Source organism: Panicum hallii, chromosome 4, assembly GCF_002211085.1.
Source record: "Panicum hallii strain FIL2 chromosome 4, PHallii_v3.1, whole genome shotgun sequence".
Classification (NCBI taxonomy): domain Eukaryota; kingdom Viridiplantae; phylum Streptophyta; class Magnoliopsida; order Poales; family Poaceae; genus Panicum; species Panicum hallii.
In genome coordinates this window covers 12936364-12956276 of record NC_038045.1, presented here as the reverse complement: position 1 = coordinate 12956276, position 19913 = coordinate 12936364, and the positions used below count along the sequence as shown (strand labels likewise).

The 19913-nt window shown below is 45.0% G+C and overlaps 1 pseudogene; it reads left to right on the top strand.

Annotated features, from left to right (window-relative positions):
• The first annotated feature begins 822 nt into the window (after window positions 1-822).
• Window positions 823-16209, top strand: LOC112890359 (annotated as a pseudogene).
• The last annotated feature ends 3704 nt before the right edge of the window (window positions 16210-19913 follow it).

The window sequence follows — 19913 nt, the reverse complement described above, 5'->3', positions numbered from 1 at the left end:
TGTACGGATGTTCTGGACCCACACCGCCTGCGCATGTAAGTCGAGGAGGACGGTGGCTTCCTATTGAAGAAGAGCATCCTGGAGATTGCCGATGTAGTCATCACCGTCACCGTGATGGGAGCCGTTGTCGTCATCACCCGCAGGAGGAAGGACAGTGGCGCGCTCGGCGGCAGCGCGCTCCTAGGCGGCGCGCAGGCGGGCGGCTGCCGCATCCAGATTGTCCTGGGCGGTGGCGGCCTCTCGATCGGCCTCGGTGGCGCGAGCCAGGGCGGCCTCATGAGCCATCTGTGCTGCACGGGCTTGCTCCTCTGCAACGCGAGCGGCCGTGAGGGCTTGCTCCTCGGCGGCACGAGTGGCCGCGCGGGCTTCCTCGGCAGCGCGAGCGGCGGCGGGGTCGCCGTCGAGAGGAGATGAGGCGGCGGCCAGGATGGTGTCTTCAACGCCGGAAGAAGGCATGGCGCAGGGCCAGGCAGGCGCGCAGGGTGCAGCACCAGCCGACAGCGCGATGGCGCGCGAGATGCGGCGCTGGGAGGGTGGTGAGGCGCGCGGGACGCAGCGCCAAGGGAGGAGGCGCGCGCAGAGGGTGCAGCGCTGGCAGTGGAAGGGAAGAGAAAAACCTAGACTCGTGATACCATGAAAGAGAATGAGGATGCGTGGAAAATAGTGGATTAGATTAATTGAGACCCTGGGTTACATACATATAGGGATGAGGAGATCTTGGGTTTATAGAAACAGCACCAATCAAGATCTCCTCATATCTCTCTAACCATACAAGCCTGGCACAAGGCCCACACATGTACAAGTCAATGTCTAACAGTGGTGATGTTCGAGCTGGTGGTGATCGCGAGGCTGTTGGTGATGGCTCTCGTGATACTGGAGCCGCTGGTGATGGCGGAGCCTGAGGTGATGGCTCTTGTGATACTAGAGCCACTAGTGATGCAACTCGTGGTTGTGGTGAAGGCAGGGCCGGTAGTGAATGCTCTGGTGCTTCCCCCTGCTCTTGTTGTTGTGGTGCTGGCGAGATATGGTCTAGAGCGGCCAATGGTACGTGAACAACTAGTAACATATCTCGTTTATGCCATAGAATGGTGCTGCTGACACATTCTCCAAGGCAACTCTTTCCATCTGTAGTGGGGATGTCTATCTCCTTATCCTCATAGCTTGATTTCAAGAGTTGCTCCACTTGTACACATGCATATAGGGCTGGGATCGGTTTTCCCTCAAATAAACCCCTAGCTGGATGCACCTGTGCCTTGGCAACTTCCTTTGTCTTTCCAGCTCTGCCAACCGGATAGAGAAACAAGCAGGGAGTAATACTCGTTATGGTATCCACCGGGTATTGTTGAGCTGTGGTCGAGGCAGCACTGCTCTGTGCACATGCCGGACTCGCTTGGCCAAGTACCAGAGGTTGCATGCCCACCATCTGTTGATGCCCCACCTCTTGCGATGGGTTGAACATAAGTAGGCCCGACTGCTGCTGCTCCGCAAGTGTTGCCATGAACAAATCATTGAACTTTGCTTGCATTGTATTCTCTGCTGCTGCCATGATTTCTTCTTGATAGTGGTCATGGCTCCTGTACCTAGCCCGGTCCTTCTCGAACCCATCCTTGATGCTCAACTTAGAGGACAGGCCTCTGACACGGCCTGCATGCTCTTTGGCCCCAATGGCTGTACTGAGCAAATCCTTCTCCCTATGGGGTTTGAAATGACCTTTTTTCTGAAGCTCGACAAGTTGTAACATTTTTTTCTACCACCGCTTCGGTCTCGGGTCGATCAAATTTTGGTTTCCCCTCAACTATCTTTGGCTTCTTTGCTTCAAGCCACCGCCATCCATGTTCGTCCAAGCCTTCATAAGGGCCGGGCTGCCCCGTAGCTATTGCCGCATCCCTTTCACGCCGCCACTTCTCGACCTTCCTTTGGTACCCACCTGGTCCAAGGTAGACTCTATGTATGTTGCTCTTTGCTAGTTCACTTTGCTTCTAGCTTAGAGCTAGAGCTTCTTCAGTGGTCTTCTGTCGAACAAACTCTTCCCATTGTGCTGGTGTAATGTCTCCGTAATCTGCAAATGGCGTTCGACCCTTCTGGACATACCGGGTATTCAGTTCGCTCTTCCACCAGCGGAAAGTTTCACCCAACATCTTCAGAGCATAATGCTTTACTTATTCTCTACTTCCTCTGGGCAGAATAAAAGTTTTGCTCAACAATTACCACATCGCTTCTTTCCTCCCCTCAGAAACTAGGGGCCAATTGGGGGATCGTTGGATCCAAAACCATCTTTGTTCTGATTATAGCACTGATAGCATTCCGAAACTTTGCTACAACTTGCGGAGGATCTATGGGCTCTCCTACCGTGCTAATTGCATTGACAGTCCACCCCTTCAAGGTATTAGTTTCCTCCTCGCTGCCTGTTTCCTTTTGTTTTGGCTGTCAGAGGTTGTACTTGCAGGATAGGGACCCAAGCTTTCATTGCCTTCCTTTGTGGGGCTAGGGGGTCCGCGTCGGCGCTTACTCCTTCCTATCGGAGCCGCCTACACAGATAATACACGTCATACAGGTCATTACTCGTATAGTCTGCTTCGTTGTAATTAATCGTGTATTCATTACCTGACGTGCTTCCGGTTCGTAATCCGGATCGAACACCTCCCCTGACCGTCTTTCTCTTGCCGGAACAGGGAGTGGATCAATCAAATCATGCCAGTTGTTTCCTACCCAAGCGCCTTGTCCAATCCTAGGGCCCTGCTCGTCCCCAGATTCGACACCGACATCGTCGCACTCCTTGTCTCCAGATTGGTCACCGACGTCGTGCTCGTTGTCCCACTCCATCTGGGATGCAATTTGTTCAAGCTCATCTTGCGGTGTGGCATCATCCCTTCATGGGAAAGATGATGACGGAGGATCCATCTACGAGTTTTGCGCTACATAGCCATCGAAGATATATTTTAATAAATATTTCAATTCACAACAAAATGAGAGAGAGAAATTTCTTACAAATAAGAAATTCCTGAACATTTCACATTTAATATCATGAACATTTCACATTTAAATTACAATTACTTTGAATAGAAATGCTGCAAATATATACATCATTAGAGGTCAACATTTGCTCAGCACTGATTAGAGGTCAACACTTGCTCCGGAATGTCAACATTATCACTTTCTCTATATGTCTCCACAATTTTCTCAGCACTAATTATCACCAATTTAAATAGGTAAACTCATAACATATACCACCAGAACCTTCCATCAAAGAACTCATAACATAAACAGTACTGCATCAAGCGCCCTAGTCCTTAGTAGCATGCATGTATAACTATCAAGCAGTGTGGTACTACCTGGATGCTTTTACTCGTACTGCTACGACGATATAAGTAAACAGTAAATCCATTTAATCTTTCTGCTACGGCAGTCAAGGATCTAACAATAAATTTCTCTAGCTCCCAAGCAACTAAATAATTGAGGTACAAAAATTTAATGATTTTATGATTTCATGTGTTCACCTGAATATGAAAGTTAATAGACCAGCCTCATACTTTCTTATAAAAAGGACACTGCGATGTCAACATTATCACTCTGTCTATGTATTTGTCTCTCACTCTCTTTATATATTTGTCTCCCACTCTATGTATTTATCTCTCACTCACTCTATGTATTTGTCTCTTAGGAAAGAGAGAGAGAGAGAGAAAGAATGATGACAAAGAAGAGTCCTTCCTATAATCGAATTTGACATGAAATCATAAAATCACTCACTAATCAGATGAATTCACATTCTCAGTCAAATTTGACTTTCACATTCATATTTTTTGCTAATTCACATTCTCAATAATTCAATGTATTTCACATGAAGCAAATGATGTAGAAGCTCATAATTTGGATAGTTGGTTTAACTGTACATTTGCCAATTCTCAGTGAGCAGACGTGACTACTGAATTTGAGTAACGGTGTTCTTGTACTGTGGATATAGAAACTCAGCAAGATCACTCTGCAAACTAAACAAAGAAAACATGAGTTAGAAAGCAAAAATTACATGCCATCTTTTAACTCTAACTAAATTTATGCAACAAATTACTCAAATACAACAAATTACTCATCTACATAGAAAACTAGATCTATTTTAACTCTTCCAATATGGAAAATCACTCTACAATTTAAAATACTTTCTAGATGATTTTGCATTTATATTGTATTAATATTAATTTTTATTCCTTATTCCAACAAATTTTCTCATTGATCTACAAAACAATTACTCATTGACCTATAAAACTACCCCTTGATACCATATATAAATTTTGAACCCTTGATCTACAAAATTTCTTCTTTACAAGGGAAAACTACTCCTTGATATAACCGAACACAGAGGTAAGATTCTGGAACCATATATATATATATATATATATATATACATATATATATATATATATATAAGATTATGGATACACACACACACACACACACACACATATATATATATATATATATATATATATATATATATATATTAGCACCCTGGATATGGAATAAGCTGTTCGTTACCGAGCCAAAAGATATCATATATTATTTGGTTAACACTTAACAGTACATAAAAAACCAAACACTGGATTAGCACATGAATACTCAAAGATCTGTGTCAGTTAAAATTAAATACTATGTATGGCTAATGACAGCAGTAGATCGGCCATGTAATTTAGAGAGTCCAAAAAAAAGAATGTGCTTACATAGGAATATGACTGAAAATGTTGCAGCCATTCAGAGAAAGAATGCGCGCTAATCCAATCTGATCACAATGCCTCGTAGTACAGGGCACACATCTCAAATTTGATCAAACATAATTAACCTTATGTAATCAGATCATGTGGTATTTGTTAAACTGTAAGACCCATCATCCTCAATTACCGAAAGAACTTGACACCCAAGCTTAACTATATTCATTTAGAACAGGAACTTTTATGTGTAATGCATCCATAAATTATATATCCATAAAAACGAGATCACTAAACTAATATAATTGATTGAGCATCCACGAATTATGCATCCACGTGCTAACAAGTCTGTGTTCCCTAGCTATATCAGTAGTGATCTAGGGCTCCAGGCAGGTGTGCCGGCTGACTTCGACTATGAAAGGCCACATAGCAGCTTTAGATTGGAAAATTTGAAGGGGCAGTTCTTGGTTTACCAATCTAAGATTGACATATTTCTACGCGAATAGGCAAAACGGAAAGAGTAGATGCCGAAAGAACTCACTTGTGATCCTGGAATCATGGAAGGATGAGTCGCCGTGCTTGAGTGATGGCGGCCATGCCTCGACCTAGGGCTCCTGCATGACGGCGGCAGTGCACGGTCAGCGTTGTGGTGGCGGCAGCGCACGGTCCGCGTTGCGGTGGTGGCAGCCTGGGCGCCCACGGTTTGATGCTAGCACGCTGCGGGAACGAAGATTCTCCGAGGGAGACGAGGCGGCGGCGCGGCGGAGGAGGCGCGGGGAGGGAAGGCGCCGTGCGGAGGGAGTGGTTGGCTATGGAGCGGGGGCGTACCTGCGGCGGGCGGGAGGGCGCGGGAACGAGGAGTCTCCGAGGGAGACGACACGGCGGCGCGGCAGAGGAGGCGCGGGGAGGATTTGTAGGGGCGGGTGACGCCCCCACCCGCCCCTACAAATTTTTTTCCAATTTTCACTGAAAATTCATTTAATACACAAATCATAGCAAAACACATAAAAAACTTAAAATTTTTACCATAAGCATTATGTGACATGTAGACTTAATAAAAATATCAAATAACTATTTTATTGTATATAATGGTTCAAAGTGTCGAGACCACAATATGCACCTCCACAACGTACTATCTCATAGCACTCAAGACTCTCTTTGTGTTTTGAACACTCTCAATCATTACATGTACTAAAACATGTTTGTCGTATTTTTTACTTGTTCTATACTACACAATATGTTTCTAGTGCAAATTTGAGTTTTTTTCATATGTTTTGCCCCCACCGGCCCCTAAAAATAGTTTTCCAATTTATACCGAAAATCCATTTATTTCAAAAAAATAGCTAAACACTTTTTAAAATTTTACCATAAGCATATTTTGATATGTAGAACATAAGAAAAATATCAAAATCCAATTGCAGTCTATGTAATACATAAAAGTGTTGAAACACCAATGTTCAAGCGGTAATAATTCTCGATTCGCCATCTTTGCGTGCCCATGGCTTGTCGTCTTTTCTTATACATGCTTCTATAATCCTCATCTTTTGTGGTACGTCTGTGAAGAGGTTCATCTCATCATACTGATTATATTCTTCCACATTGTTGATATCATCAACTCCTATGCTATCTTGTTTTCCAGGTACAACGACGACATGTTTTGTCTTCTTTGCAGGATCAGCTACATAGAGTACTTGTGCGACCTGTGAGGCAAGTACCCATGGGTCATCTTTTTAACCAACATTGTTGAGGTCGACAATCGTGAGCCCATAGCCATCCACCTCAACACCTTTTGGGTGTTTGACCCAACGACACCGAAAGACCAGGATTTGTATATTGGAACCATACTGCACTTCCCATATATCATCTATGACACCGAAATATGTTTACCTTGCCCTGTTCTCTTGTCTAAGGCCTCAATATGAACACCACTGTTCTAAGACACGGCCTTCTTGTCCATGGCAGCAGTATAGAATAGATATCCATTAATATTATACCCTTGCCATGATGTGACCTGGCTAGATGGACCAGCTAGCAATCTTTTGATCGTTTGCTCCTCCACGGTCTCCCCATGTGGTAGATCCAGGTCCTTCAACCATGCAGTCAGCCGACATTTGTGCTCTCTCATGATCCAATCATCCGAGCAGCCATTACTTTCTGCATGAATCATGCTCAAGTGTTCATTGACTAAAAGGAGTCATTATCGTGAGGTGCTACAAGATACTATGATGGGCTTGTTGCACACCTTTGAAATCTTTGTCGATGAAGATTTTCCTCCCAGCTGTGCCCACACCTTCCAACCTCGCCAAAAATCATGGAATAGGCAAACCAAGGGACACGTTATCCTTTAGGTAACCTAGGCAAGACTTGATGACTTCCTCAGTACTGTATCCCTCTATCATGGACCCCTCAGGATGAGCATGATTTAGTATGTACCGATTGAGGATGGACATAAAATGCTCATACATCCACATTTTGTGTAGGTAAAGTGGACCAAGTGCCCGTATCTGATCAACCATGTGAATCATTAGGTGTTCAATTATATCAAAAACCCTAGAGGGAAGCACATCTCAAGCTGCACTATAGTCTCCCCAATGAATTCTTGGAGATCCTGCAACTCATCTTCGTCGATCACCTTTTGTGAAATCCTATTGAAGAAGTAACACAACCGAGTGATTACCATCTTTACATATACTGGCTTGATCGCTCTGATTGCAATCGGGAGGAACACCGTCAGCAACACATGAGAATCATGACAGTTATAGCCGCATTGTGACAGATCTTTCATCGAGACTAGTTTCCTTATGTTGGACGTGAAACGACTCGGGACTCTGATCCCTCTTAAGCTCTCGCACATTGCCTTCTTCTTATCACGTGTCAAGTTGTAGCTAGCTGGGGGAAGTTCATATCGGCCATTCCCTTTATCCACAGGGTGAAGATTTTGTCTTATCTTCATGGCTACCAAGTCCTGATGCGACTTCAAGTTATCATTTGTTTTGGCTAATGTCTCCAGGAGGAGCCCAATTGTGTTACCAAACACATTCTTCTTTAGGTACATACCATCGATTGCATGGCGGACCTCAAGATTCACCCAATACGGCAAGTACTTGTAGAAGATAGACTGCTTCTTGAATGATACGCCATCGATGGGTGCCTTATCTCTCTTTGTCTTCTTCTCATCTTCCTTTTTCTTCCCATAAATGACCTGGATGGTCCAAACTGTGACACCCTAGGTGTTAAGTATAGCAAGTCAATAGGAAAAATGTGGTGTATGGTTTGAATTGTGTGACATTTGAGTGAAGTTATGAAAATAAGGGTATTTATGTAATTTCACAAAAATACAAGTCCCTTTTATGTAAGTAGTGGAATGGTAAAAGTAACTTTCAAAGTTGCTAAGGGCTAAAATGTAAAAATGAAAGTAATCATGACCAGCCATAAATGCTTGCAGATAAGCCCAAGATTACATAAAATTTACACTACTAAGGACAAAAACTTTATTAAGTTTGAGTTGAGTGCAAAAGTGTAAAATAAAGCAGTATACTTTAGGTTTCTAAACTTGAGCCTTAAGCAAAGTTGTAGGATTTGAAAAGTTCTACAACTTCTATTTTGACCATCTCCTCATTAGAGCTTTGGATTAGTGGAAAATTCTATTTACTGTGAAGTCCCTGAGGTTTTGCAATTTCCAACAAGGTCCCTCGGACCTCCTCCCCTCGTCTTCCTCCTCTGGCACATGCTCTGCTCTGCCTCTGCTCCTCTGCAGCACCACTGCCCCCCGTTCCCGGCCGTTCCTCGCCACCTCCTGCCATGCTCCACCTCCACGCGTCGATCCCCAGCCCGAGCGCCGCTCTAGCTCCCCTCTTCTGGCCTCCCGCGCGCTTGCCACGCCTCTCTTCTCTCCTGCCCGAGCTCCCGCCGAGCGACAGCTCGCCGTCGCCGTGGCAAATGCCGGCGTCTCCTCCTTTCCCTCGCCCACTTATAGTTACTGCGAGCTCCTCTGGTTCAAGCCCTTCCCATTCCTCTCGCTTTCTGCTACCGCGCCCACACAGAGTACCAAACACCACCGCCGCCACCTTCTTCAACTCCGGCGACCTCCTGCTCGTCGTGGGCAGCCCATCCCCGTACACCCCACACCACTACGACCCCCTAGGAAGCTTCCCCTCATCTCACTGACGCTCCCAAGCCACTCCCCGTGGCCGGACCTCCACCGGAGCTACCTCGCCGTCGATCCCCTCCTCGCCAGTAAGCTCCTGTCGCCGTCGAGCCCTTACCTCCGCCCCTCCTCCGTCTAATTCGACCACCCCAGTAGCTTCCCCTTATCCTGCTGCAGCTATTAGGCCCAAGCTTGGCCAACTTCCTCACCGGGAACCTCCTCGCCGACGAGCTCCCCTCCGTCGCCGCCTCGGCCGCCGTGGGAACCTCACCTCCAGCCATCCCCTCTTCCTCTCAAGCCCACCCATGGATGCGCCGTGAGCTCCTGGTGCTCGTAGACCAGTCCTTCTCCACCCCCCTACCACCCCCTCGCCGGAATTTGGCCGGCGACAGCCCTGCTCTTCTTCCCCGACGAGCCAAGGGTATTTCTATGATGATTTCAAAAGTTCTAAGGGTGTCCCTGTAAAATTCCAGAACCCCCCCCCCATTCAAAAGCTGTGAATTTCAAAAATGAGTAGAAAATATTAGAAAATTCAAAAAAGTGCCAAACCAGTTTTCTTTGAATCCTTAAGTTAAACTCAACTACTTTTATATAGCAAGTTTGAACTGTATGTGTGTAGTTTTTGATCTAAATGAAATACTAGGAAATGAGTGTTTTATTTGTATCTCATGTTATATGCATGTGTTGTAGCTGAATTTTGGAAACTAGGTTGTATGTGCAGTGTATAGCTCTGTGTAAAAATTTCGAGTTCTTTACTGCTCATTTGCTTAGAAATTCGAGTACCTTTGTTGTATGTTGATAGAAATTTCATAATTTAATTCTAGATGCATTCCTTCATGTTTAAACCTGAAAATTTTACCTTAGCTTTACTTCAGCATGCTTAATCCAAGATAAAAGTTTGAGGATCAGCAACCTAATGTAGCCTCAGCCATGAATTTAAGTTTAGATTCAAAGAAAAATTCATGAACCATAGCTCTAGATCATGACAAATTATAAATATATTTTGAGATATTGCTCTTGAGTAATGTAGCATGATCAAGTATAGAACAACTAAAAATAAATAAAACTTAATAAGTAGATCCATATTAAATAATAACCCAGGATTATTAAAGGTAATTAGCTAGTCAATTAAATAAAAGTGTTAAATGTAATTTAATTATCTAAGATAATCAAACATGCTACTTCATGTAGTTAATTAAAATGTTTAGGGTTACCACCCATGTTGCTTAATGTAACTAAGTAAATAGGTTAATACCCGATAAATGATTGCCCAGTAAAGGGTAACTGTGTTTTTTGTTAGTTTGTAATGTTAGGTTCATTGGATTGCAACTTTATCGTGAAGTAGAATAACAATCTATGCATTTCCTAAACTGCATCATTTTCATCACATGTAGACTCGACGCTTCTTGCCGACGGAGACTATCAGATTCTCCCGGAACCCGAAGTGGAGACCTCTGAAGACTCCGGGAACATCGTCGGAGAATTAACTGAAGCCCCGAACCCGAGTTCAGAAGAATTTGTTAATGTCTCTGACCCCAGCCCCGCCAGTGAAGGCAAGCCCCGGACATAAAACTCACTACTTTAATTACACTGCAATCTACCTTTATATATATATATATATATATATATATATATATATATATATATATATATATATATATTTGTGCATTAAGTTCTTAGGAGTTGTTCGAAAACCCTAGATGCATATTCCTAGAAACCGATGTACTGAATATTAGAACCTGAGTCCGACTAGTGCTATGCTAATAGGATCGGTAGAAGTCGAGTGATTTCCTTTCACTCGCGCGATATAGGAATTGGTTGTTTACGATCCTGCAATCACTATAAGGATGACGGATGGGTTATGTACAGTATCATCGAAAAGAAGGATACCCCATCTGTGTTGATGAATTTGATTAAGGTCTCAGTGTGTGGTAGTGGTAGTTAAGCGTTTGAAAGTACTAGCCACATGCCGTGAAATATGGTAAGCGGTCAGCCTAGTAACCAATCGGCCCGGCAAGTGAACTCATCCCCCACCACTTGACTTTTAATTTATATTTACACGCACCGACGTGTGGGAATACGTGTTGCAGAGCAACCAGGAGTATGGTCATGTAGTCGCGCTACAGACATACGTCCTGCATATTGGATGTGCGTATGGTCCTGCAGTCGCTTGTGGTGGCATTGTTCCACGACCCGGAATGAAAGGCAAACGGTTGCTTCGGAACGACCTGTTGGTGTTCCAAGCATGTGAGTTAGGTTTACTTTGCAAGGGTTGAAATTCGATTCAAAATCGTCCGTTTCTCGCGAAGATTGAGACTGCTTAATTCTTTTGCCACATAGAGTAACAAAAGAAACCTTATGATGAGTAATACTGAGGTATGCTTTAAAGAGGCTCTACCTTGTTTTAATAGTTATAGGTGCTTATCTAGAATGGTTAAAGGAACTAGAAATTGAAAGCTAAAATATGAAAATAAGGATCTATTCTTTGTTGCTTTTCAGCTGAGATAAGACCCAAAAATCTCATTAAAGCCTTCATGGTCTAGTTATGGGCTAAGTATACCCTAATTCCGGGTAAGCCTTACTGAGTATTAGAGTGCTCAGCCTTGCAATATGATTTTATTTCAGGTAATATCTCAGAAGACCCTACTCTCCCCATGCCTTGGCCCTATGTTTTGCCTGATGGTTGGTCCGTGGAGTGGGACCCGTCCCCGGCCAACACCGACCCTAACGAGTGATGTCATGCCGTGGCTTAGCATGATGTCCATACTAGCGACGTGTATAGTTATCGTACTTTGAATTCCGCTGCTGTGAACTTGAATTTTTAAACTGGTTTGTAATAACTTCTATCAGTCTAGTACTTATGCTATCCTAAAAACTCTTGTAATATAAATGCCTGTGATGTAAAATACGATGGTGATTGTATCTCTGGACTTGCCTTCGTGCGAGGTACCTTGTTTTATCCTGCATTCGGTGGTTTATCGGGACGTTACCTGACAGGCCAAGGGCTTACATCGTTTGAAGTACGTTGGAGCCCTTGCGAGAGGACTTGCGTACTTGAGCCGGTGTAATTCAGGTTGGTTCTGCCACAAGAACCATATTGAAAACATAGTTCCCATCTCGTTGTACTGGAGCAGAATGTAATTCAGACCTGCCATCAAAAAGATTATAGAACTTCTTACTTTGGTACCTATGTCCTTCCACCAAGAAGCATCGGTACCCAAGGTAAACTACCTTTCGAGAACCTTCAAGGAAAGATGATACGGTGTCATCCATACATACCGTGCATCCCGTCCTACCTTTGATCTGTCCTGACAGGACAAACAATGCCTGGTAATCATGGATGGTGACGAATATAATGGCTCTAAGATTAAAGGGTTGCCGTGCAAAACTATCAAAGATATTGGTACCCTCTTTCGATAAAGTTTCCATCTCTTGCATCAGAGGCTCAAGAAAATATTTATATCGATGCCAGGATGCCTGGGGCCCTGTATAAGGACGGATAGCAAAAGATACTTCCTCTTCTAGCACAACCATGTAGGCAGGTTGTACATCGTCAGTATCACTGGCCATGTGTTGTGGGTGCTACTTCTTTCACCAAACAGATTCATTCCATCCATACTCAACGGGAACCGAACATTTTTCAGGTCATTCCCAAATTCCAAATAGTACTTCTCATCGAATTCCTTCCACTGCTGAGCATCAGCTGGATGTCGGAGTTTTCCGTCACCCTTCTTACGCTTATCTGAATCCCACCATCGCTTCAGTTCAGCATCCTTTAGGTTTGAGAAGAAACGCCTCAGGCGATTGGAAATTGGAAGGTACCACATAACCATGGCCGGAATTCTGCTCTGCTTCTCAGGAATGCCTAAAGTAGCGTCATCTGGCTCAACAGAGGCAACAATATTCTTCGCCACATTCCTTTTATTTACATTAGTTGGACCCTGATTGTCGTCACCATAGTAACCAACATTGTTTTTGTACCGACTTCCAGAAAATACAAGGTATTTCTTCAAGTTTTTGAAAGTATCCCCATGATACAAAATACAATGATTTGCACATGCATGAATTCTTTCCATACCTATTGTGAACGGGCTCACAAGCTTCTTTGCTCGGTATGTGTTGGCTGGCACTTTATTTGGCTTTGGAAGTAACCAAGCCAAGATACGCAGCAGATCATTGAAACTACCATCTGACCAACCATACTTAGCCTTCAAAGTCAAGAGCTCAAGTATGAAATGAAGCACAGTCTAGTGTTTCGGGCATCCCTTCGATCGCTCATATATATTTTTCTCTGCTGATTTTCTCACCGTCTCGAAGTTTGCTAACCCCCTAGCATAAGCAACCAATACCTCCGCTTCGGTGTGCCGCAACAACTGGCTGAGAAAATCACCATCAAGTTCATCGCTACTACTATCACCATCCATGGGACCGTCGACATCATCATCTTGGAATCCACCAACCCCATCATCATCAGCAACCCCATCATCATCATCAGCAACATCATCATCTCCACCACCATCAAAATAAGAATAAAACATTCTATCAAACTCCTCATCTTGTATGAATTCATCCAATGGATTATTCGTCGGAGGGGAGCATCCGTCTCGCCATGATACTTCCAGATCTTATAGTTCTTAACAAAACCACTCACCATCACATGCGATCTGATTGTAGTTGGATCACTGAATACTCTCAAATTCTTGCAGGCATTGGGCAATGCATCAATCGTGTCTTCTCATTTCTTGTGTGGTTCTTCGCAACTTGAATGAATTTGTTAAGCTCTCCACGGAAATAGGCGTCCATCTTTTTTGCATTGTACATTCATATGCTATCCATATCTGAAAAGATAGAAAAAATTTAAATCAAATTATTTTCTCGCAAGAAATAGAGTCCTAAATTCACATAAATATATACTTCTATATATGTATAGGTGTTGGAAAAAGTCAATTTAACTAATACTAAATAAAAAATCGATTTCTAACCTATTATTGTACCACTAAATATTAGGAAAAAATATAACATGCATGCATGTAAATATAGAAAAAAATCAAATCTTTTCTCAAAAGAAATGGAGCCCTAAATTGATATAAATATATACTTCTATATATGCATAGGTGTGGGAAAAATCAATTTAACTTGTACTAAATAAAAATAATAAAAAACTCAACGTATTATTTTACCACTAAATGTTGGAAAAAATCTAACATGCATCTTTGAAAAATAGGAAAAAACAAATCTTCTTCTCTCTCCTCCATAGATCTAGATCATTATTTACTTAAGAATGATGCTAAAAACTTAGATCGAGTCAAAATGATTACATGTTCTCCTACTAACATAGCACAACTTCATTCAAAAGTTTGAGGCAAATAATGTCTCAAATGGCTAATCCACACCATGGAGATCTAGAGCTAGTTAGAGGCAAAGAGAGCTCCATTTGAGCCATAAATCTAACAAAAGAGCTTAAAAATGACAAGGAATTAGTGTCAACTTACTTCTAGAGCTCCCAACTCGAAGGAAATCAAGTTGAAAAGCTCCGCCCCCCTTTCTTTTTTTTGCTCTTGGGGAAGCTCCACTCCAGATAGGGGGTCGGGAGGAGGAAGAAGGTGCCCAAATTTTTTATAAATATTTTTAGGGACGGGTTGGGGGGTGAGCCGCCCCTATAAATCCATTTGTAGGGGTGGCTTACCCCCAGCCGTCCCTAAAACTAGACGCTATTTGTAGGGGCGGCTCACCTGAGCCGCCCCTACAAATGGTATTTTTAGGGTTGGCTCACCCTCTAGCCGCCTCTAAAAATGGCGCCCATTTGTAGGGGTTGCTGAGGGGTGAGCCGCCCCTACAGATGGATAGGGGCGGCTCGGTTGGTACAGTGTCGTGCTCTATTTGTAAGCACGAGTGACATTTTAGCCCATTCTAAAAAAAAATTTAAGATATTACTATACAAATCGTTTTTTATAGCAGTGACAATATCCAAATTACCCGACCCGATTTTCCTGACCAACCCGAATGCCCACCATTCTACGTACCACCACAGCGCGCTCGCTCTCCGACTCTCCCTCTCTATCTCCCAGTAAAAGTCAACGCCCGCTCGATCTCTCCTCCTCCGTACGCCAAGAACTCAAGAAGCTTCTTGGGATATGGAGGGCGATCTGCGGTGGTGCTGTGGTAGCAGGCTAGCAGCAGCAACAACTGGGACCAGCACGCAGCGGTGCGTTTCGCCTGTGGCGGCGGCGGCCGAGTCACCCCGCCGCCGGCCTCAGACGAATCCTTCTTCTCGTGGCTGTGCCGCCCCTGCCACAGCCGCAGAAGGACGAGCAGATCGACGCCGTGGCGTGGCAGCCGCTCCCGGCTGCCCCCGCCGTGGAAGACCCCTGCCTGCAGGCCTTCCTCGCCGCCCCAAAGCCTGACACGCCGCAGCTAGCGTCGCCAAGAAACGAAGCGCCGCCCCAGCAGCCGCCGGCCAAACCACGAGCTTCCTACCGCAACGGCGACGGCGGCGGACCCACACGATCGAAGAGGAAGTACGTATCCGCCGTCCAAAAGCGCGATTATTGATTAGTTATTATTTTCTTGCGAAATAATCCGGGGCCTATGGGCTCATCGCGCATGTATCCGTAAGAAGAAGAACCAGGTGAGCAAGGAGGTGACGCGGGTGCCCGCCGGCGCACCGTCACCGGACCCCTGGGCGTGGCTCAAGTACGGGCAGAAGCCGATCAAGGGGTCGCTGTACCCGCGCGGCTACTACCGGTGCAGCAACGACAAGGACTGCAAGGCGCGGAAGCAGGGGGAGCGGTGCCGCGCCGACCACACCACCCTCATCGTCAGCTGCACCGGCGAGCACAGCCATCCGTCCCGCTCCACCGCAACTCCCTCGCCGGCACTACTCGCAACAAGCCGCAGCCGCCATCGTCCACCTCCGCCGGAGAGGAACCTCCGCAGCCGCGGGTTGAGTCGTCGACCGGCGGTAAACAGCAGGGCTCGCCGTCCGCTTCCGCCGGGCTGTCCCCCACGACTCCGCTGCATTATTGTCCGCCCGCGGGGGTGGAGCACGAGGAAGAGGTCGAGGAGGAGGCCGTCGCTGCCATTCTTCTGCTCGAAGATGCGGAGATGGAGGTAGGGGGGGCTCACCCCCCTGGATCAGCCCCAGTTTAGAACCTCTTCTAAATTTCCCCTTGTGTTATATTTGTTCATATCCGTATCATAGGCAGTGGAGTACTTATATAGCAGCAATAAGAAACAGACATAGCAGAATATTTTCAAATTCTCATTTGTTGTGTTTATCTTTAATCATAGCTAGTGCGGTACAAACAAATGAATTGTATGTATAACAGTGCACTACTCTCTATTTGGTTTATCATTTGTTTCTCATTGGTGCTTAATACGGCACTGTTATACAATTCAGCAGCTCATTACAACTAGCAAATCAAATGCTTCAAATCTCACTTGGGTAATTTTTTCTTATAAATTAAGAAACTCAAAACAGCTGTTCGTAGCGGGCTCGGATGAATGGCTTATTTGTGAATCATATTTCCCAAATGGCTCGGCACTTAACTGGGAATTGGGCATTTCGGTCCTCTTGTCTCTCTTCTCTTTCCTTGTGTATATATTGTTTCAGATGATACGCGAATAGTATTCCTAATCTAATTAAGGGACCAAAATGGTGAAAGAAATAAGATAGTTTCAAAAGCTTAAAGAATAGTCAACCCATTGTTAATGCATGTTTCTCTTGCTAAAGATCATGCAAGTACGGGCATTACTTTGCACTTAAAAAATTGATGATTTTGTCCTATTTTTTCAGGATGAAAAGCTGAAAAATCTAGCTTAAAAATATATATTGGTGTTGATTAGTAGGAATAGCAAGCAACATTAAAAGTGCATCAAGGTCTCTAGTGGGTTTGGGTGATCATAACACCATGATTAATTAAAGATCTAATGTTTTTATTAAGTATATGAGCAAGTACAAGTACTTTGAATAAAAGAACAAGTACAATTATCATTGATGAACCTTAACTATATCCAGTATCTAAGAAAGCATAGTGTGATAATTAATTAGTGTATGAACATTAAATATTAGGATATCTGCACTTGAAAATATTTGGATTTGGATTCATTTGAATATTTGGATATAAGTCTACTTTGTGTTCGGTATCGATAAACTATCTAAATAGGATATATGCACTTGAATGTTTTAGCATATGAAAATATTAAAAATTGATTTGTGTTGACGCTCGCTTATGAGCCCCACCATCATTACAAATGGTAGTTGTATTAGCGGCTGGGCACCCGCCATCACAAATTGCTATTTGTGGTGGCACATGGTTGCTGGTGCTTTTCAAAACCACCCATATAAACATCATTTGACTGCCAGCACAAACTTTTAATTTTTTTAAAAAATATAGTACAAATAGAGAGGCTCATCACATACATGGACGCACACTCACCTATATAAATACATGTGCGCAACGCTACATGCATACATACTCACCCTTATAAATACATGCATGCAACCCTATCTCTATAAGCATCTACGAGAGACTAAGTTGGCAGATTCCCGTTCTCGTCATAGATAACTCAATGGCGACGGGCACTGTTGACGGGCACGTCGTTGTAACACTCTAGGTGTTTAAAATGCAAACACGAGACCTTAAACATGGCATCATGCATAATGATCAAGAATAATTAAAACAATATATTTTATTTATGTATGTATGCATGTGTATGTCTGTGTGAATATCAGGCTTTCCTAGTACGTTGCAATCTTGTACTTGCTCAACTTGTCATGACAAATGTAATATATCAACACACTCATGCTTTATAAGTTTGCTTAAAGGTCCATTTGCAAATTCAAAGTTATTAAACACATGAAATGATGAGTTTTTCAAATCCTAGGAAGTTTGAATTTAAATTATCTTTCGAACCGTTATTCAAATGAACTTTTACCCAAAACCAAAGTTGTAGATAATTGAATTCTCAACAACTTTTATTTTGAAGATTCTTCAAGTTTCTGTGGCAAAATTTTGAGAAATTTCATAGTCAAACTAAGTTGACCTCGATCTTCTCTCTTCTCTCTCTTCTCCCTCCCCCGACCGGAGCAGCACACCGGCGCCACGCGGCCACAGATGCCTGCCGCTGCGTCCAGACAAGCCAATCGCCAGCCATGCTTGCCGACCAGCCGCCGACCACGAGCCCCAGCACTAAAGATGGCAATGGATATCCATTATCTGCATACCCGCGGATACCCGACCCGACGGGTGCGGATATGGATATCAGTCTTCACCCGCGGGTGCGGGTACGGATTTGATTACATATCCGCGGGTAAAATCAAAACGGGCACGAAAAATCATATCCATACCCAAAACCCGCGGGTATATAAGCAATGGTCCAAGGCCCAATTCAGAGCTAACCCTAAAGCTCACTCCCTGCCGCCTCCCACTCCCTCTGCCGCCTCCCAATACAGCCGTGGGCGCGTGGCCTTCGCCCAACCGAGAGTCACCGCCTCCCGATCCACGCGCCTCCGCTGCCTCCCGGTCCAAGCGCCTCCGCTGCCTCCCGCTCCCGCAAGGGCCACCCCTCCTCCAGGCGCCGGCCGTCACCCCTCCACCAGGCACCGACCGCCGCCCCTCCTCCAGGCACCGGCACGGACCTCCACTCCTCCAGGCGCCGGCCGCCGCCCTCACCGGCTTCACCGCCCCTCCTCCATGCGCCGGCACGGGCCACCCCTCCTCCAGATCCGCCATCCCCATGCCCATCGGCGCGGAACGGATTTACCCGCGGGTATCCGTTACCCGCGGGTAACGGATATGGGCACGGTTCTGTACCCGTGGCGGATATCGGGTATGGTTTCGGGTACCGGTTATAGCTCGCGGGTACGGGTGTCCAGATATGGTATCCACGGATAGTTTACCCGTTGCTATCTTTACCCAGCACGCCATCGGGCTGCGGCGCCCTGTCGCTGGCCGCCACGCGGCATAGGATGGCCGACGCCGCTCGTCGACGAGGCCCCTCGCCGCGGGCCTGTCCCCGCCCGATCGTCCCAGTGCAGCGTGTCCCCGGCCGTTCTCTCCCCTCTATCCGCACCCAGCCCCCTCCCCTCTCCCTGCTCGCCTACAAAAGCACTAGCGACCTTCCCCTCATGCGCGAGCACCCCGGCGGCCACCATTGCCGTCCGCTCCGACGTCCATGCCGACCCGCTACCTGAGCCCATCCCGACCCAAACCTGCCCCCACACCACCCTCCCCTCACCCCCTGTTGCTTCCCAGCCCAAGCCTGGCCACCTACCTCGCTGGAGACCGAGCTCCACGGCCGCCCGAGGCCCTGCTCGCCGACAGACCCCTCCCAACCACCTCGGGTCTCAACTCCCGCACCAAACCGGTCGCAGGGGATCCCCTCGTACTCCTCCACCCCTCCCTCGCCGCTGGCGAGCCCTCCCCATGCCGGATTTTGGCCCCCACCATGGCAGCAGCGCCCAAGGGCCACATTGCAAGCCTCGAGCTCTTTTTAGGGTCATATGTGCAAGAATCCAGGGACCTGTTTGTAAGGCACAAATCTGTTTAAATGTGTTTTGAATCTGCAACTTGTAAAATCAATATCAGAATTGGGTCCCTTGTTCGAGTATCTACAACTTTCGTTGCATACGCATCTTTAGTTTCTAAATAGTTTTTGCTCTAGTTTAAATATTAGTTTTATTAGCTTTTATTTGTATCATGACCACAACAGACCTCTAGCTATAGTTTTTGTTAGATCTTGATTTATGCATTAGTTTGATAGATGTATCTGTGTACAATATTCTACAGTTATGCTGAGGTTGCAGCTTTTATAATAGTGTTTCCTTGATGTATAGATGCTTTGGTAAAATTGTGAGATATTTTACTTTTGTCTAACTTGCTCATACAAGTTTAGCTAGGAGTAAATGCATTAAATCAGTTTAAATAGTTTTTATGCTTAGAAAAATATGAAACTTTCACCAGAGACTAAGTGTGATAAGTTAGCTATGCTATAAAAATTTGGAGACCAGATTCACAGTAGAACTTCAACTAAAAATTAATTTTGGTAGATGTAGAATTATTTTGTTA